This window comes from Apteryx rowi, unplaced genomic scaffold (assembly GCF_003343035.1).
Source record: "Apteryx rowi isolate R43461 unplaced genomic scaffold, aptRow1 scaffold_1666, whole genome shotgun sequence".
Lineage (NCBI taxonomy): Eukaryota > Metazoa > Chordata > Aves > Apterygiformes > Apterygidae > Apteryx > Apteryx rowi.
In genome coordinates, this window is record NW_020447937.1 from 13,601 (window position 1) to 17,312 (window position 3,712).

At 51.3% G+C, this 3,712-nt stretch overlaps 2 pseudogenes; both read right to left on the bottom strand.

Annotated features, from left to right (window-relative positions):
* Positions 1-264: 264 nt before the first annotated feature.
* Positions 265-1,224, bottom strand: LOC112963281 (annotated as a pseudogene).
* Positions 1,225-1,795: 571 nt separating this feature from the next.
* LOC112963282 lies at positions 1,796-2,730 on the bottom strand (annotated as a pseudogene).
* Positions 2,731-3,712: the final 982 nt, after the last annotated feature.

Genomic DNA, 3,712 nt, shown 5'->3' on the forward strand with positions numbered 1-3,712 from the left:
GAGGAAGAGCCCAGCCTTCAGGCACTGCACCTGGAAAAACCTACTTTATTACAAAGATATTGTGATGGGGTCACCTCTGACCCAGTGTTGGACACAACTTCATATGGGCACCAGGTGAGACAGAGCAGTCTCAGTGAAGGTGGAATGAATCCAACCATTTGTGTAGCAACATGGTGACAATTAATAATAACAACAGGAATAATAGTAAGAATGAAAATAAAGTGAAAAAACAAAGCTCACTCCTGGTACGGGACACAATGGGAGTCATTTGTGGAGAACAATGGCAATGTTACCACTTCTGAAAAAGGTCCATGAAATCACTTTCCTCAGGGCATCTTTCAGCTCCTTGTTCCTCATGCTGTAAATGAGAGGGTTCAGTGTTGGAGGCACCACTGCATAGAGAACAGCCACCACCATATCCAGAGCTGGTGAGGAGATGGAGGGGGGCTTGAGGTAGGCAAACAGGTCAGTGCTGACAAACAGGGAGAACACAGCCAGGTGAGGGAGGCACATGGAAAAGGCTTTGTGTCGTCCCTGCTCAGAGGGCATCCTCAGCACAACAGTGAAGATCTGCATGTAGGACAGCACAATAAAAACAAAGCACCCAAAGCCTAAACAGGCACTAACCACAATAAGCCCAGCTTCCCTGAGCTAGGAGTCTGAGCAGGAGAGCTTGAGGATCTGGGGAACTTCACAGAAGAACTGGTCCACTCTGTTGCCTTGGCAGAGTGGTATGGAAAATGTGTTAGCAGTGTGCAGCACAGCACTGAGAAAACCAGTGGCCCAGGCAGCTGCTGCCATTTTGACACAGGCTCTGCTGCCCATGAGGGTCCCGTAGTGCAGGGGGTTGCAGATGGCAACAAAGCGGTCATAGGCCATGACAGCGAGAAGACAATACTCTCCACCTAACAAGAAGAAAAGCAGGAAGACTTGAGCAGCACATCCTGAGTAGGAAATTGTCCTGGTGTTCCGGAGGGAATTGGCCATGGATTTGGGGACAGTGGTGGAGATGGAGCCAAGGTCCAGAACAGAGAGGTTGAGGAGGAAGAAGTACATGGGGGTGTGGAGGCGGTGGTCGCAGGCTACGGCTGTGACGATGAGGCCATTGCTCAGAAGGGCAGCCAGGTAGATGCCCAGGAAGAGCGAGAAGTGCAAGAGCTGCAGCTCCCGCATGTCTGCAAATGCCAGGAGGAGGAACTCATTGAGGGAGCTGCTGTTGGACATTTTTCTATCTCCAGGCATGGGGGATTGTGCAAAGACATTGAGAAGTTAGGAGAGACTTTTCAAGCAAAGAAACACCCAAATGTTGCAGTTCTCATACAAGCCCCCACATTGCCTCTCTCTCCTAACTGAGAGGATCTTTATGCAGCTCCCTCCTCTTGACCACTAACCTTCCCCAGGGGCCCTGGGCACACAGTGGGCACCCTAACACATCACTCCATGGGTGCATCCCCCTTACACCATGGAAAACTCAGGCATGGCAACAGGGGCTTTTCGGGGGCAATTCCCTGAGTGCATTCTTGGCTCCCACATTGGAAGAAGAGCCCAAACTTCAGGCAGTATGCTGAAGAGATCTCCTTTTATTACAGAGATGCTACTTGGGAGGCCAGCTCTGACAGAGTGGTCAGCAGATTTACACAAACCCTCTGGGTGAGACAGATGGGGTTTGTGCCTCTAGAGAAGAAAGATGTATTCAGACATTTGTGTACAAACACGCTTATCACAGATAGAATGTCCGAACCACAACTGTTGCCTGAGATCGGTTGGAAATCACTTGTGAGGAGAGATGGGCAGCTTATTGCTGCTGAAAAAGCACCAACTGAACCAGTTTCTTCAGTGCCTCCTTGAGCTCCTTGTTCCTCATGCTGTAGATGAGGGGGTTCACTGTTGGAGGCACCACCACGTACAGCACGGCCAGCACCAGATCCAGAACTGAGGAGGAGGGTGAGGGGGGCTTCATGTAGGCAAAGAAACCAGTGCTGACAAACAGCGAGACCACGGTCAGGTGCGGGAGGCACATGGAAAAGGCTTTGTTTCGGCCCTGCTCAGAGGGGATCCTCAGCACAGCAGTGAAGATCTGCACGTAGGACAGCACAATGAAAATGAAACACCCAAGGCCTAAACAAAGACTAACCACAAGCACCCCAAGTTCCCTGAGGTAGGAGTCTGAGCAGGCGAGCTTGAGGATCTGGGGAACTTCACAGAAGAACTGGTCCACTGCGTTGCCTTGGCAGAGTGGTATTGAAAATGTGTTAGCAGTGTGCAGGAGAGCATGGAGACAACCAGTGGCCCAGGCAGCTGCTGCCATTTTGACACAAGCACTGTGGCCCATGATGGTCCCATAGTGCAGAGGTCTACAGATGGCAACACAGCAGTCATAGGCCATGACAGTGAGGAGATAAAACGCTGCTGTAAATAAAAAAAGGAGAAAAAGACCTGGGCAGCACATCCCAAGTAGGAAATGGCTTTCGTGCCCCAAAGGGAATTGGCCGTGGATTTGGGGACTGTGGTGGAGATGTAGCCAAGGTCGAGGAGGGAGAGGTTGAGGAGGAAGAAGTACATGGGGGTGTGGAGGTGRTGGTCGCAGRCTACRGCTGTGATGWTGAGGCCGTTGCCCAGGAGGGCAGCCAGGTAGATGCCCAGGAACAGCAGGAAGTGCAACAGCTGCAGCTCCCGTGTGTGCCCAAATGCCAGGAGGAGGAACTCGTTGAAAGAGCTGCTGTTGGACATTTGCTTCCTTGGGGCACAGGGGGACTGTCCAAGGAGGAAAAGACAGTGGCAAGTTAGAGCAGGCTTCCCTGAGCGAAACCCACTCTGTGTCTCATAGAAACCCCCACCTTTCCTCTGCCCTTTACCTTCACTCAGCTCCCTTTCTGCAGCTCTGTTTACACCGGCTGAGGGTGCCATGTGGAGCAGAGGCCTCCGCCCATGGGCTCCAGAGGAGTCATTCCTGCTCTGCTGGGGGGTGTAAATGGAGGTGTCAAACTGACCCTGCTATGTGGTGGGATACCTGGGGGTGGGCATTGGGAGCTGGGAGCTGGGGACGTGGTCCAGGTACCAGTGGGAAGTTTCTCTGTTTCCCATGATGAGAGCTGAACTGAGCTTCCGTGGCAGCTGTGTCTGCAAGAGAAGACCCTTTGTGAGGGATTCATCTCCCCCAGCCTTGCCCTCTTGAACAGAGGGGTCTGTATCTGAATCAGCCACACCAGCTGCCACTCCAGCAAGGCAGAGAAACAGTCAAGGGAAGGCAGGGGGTGACCTGACCCTTTCTAGATGTCTCTGTCCCAGTGAGATAGACCCTGCCGTCACGCCAGTTTAGCATGTGCGCCCTTCCTGCAGGCACTGCAGAGAGAATGGGAAGTGACTAGCTCTGATGCACACATGCTGCAGCAGATTATGTCCACCGCGTATGTGGAAGGGCTGTTCAACATTTGGAAACCCATTTTTCTCTGCAAAATGATCAGTGGACAACTCTGAGAATATACATACATACATACATACATATATACACACACAAACACACACACACATATATGATGGTGTACACACACACACACACACACACACATATATGTATGTATGTTTGTATTTTAGACACAAAATCTAAATCCTTCATCTCTCAGTGGGAGCATTCTTTGAGGGGGTAGAAATCTTTGGCATTTCAATTGCTCTCAGCATGAGCCCTTGTGCATCCCAAGAGCAAAAAAGGACT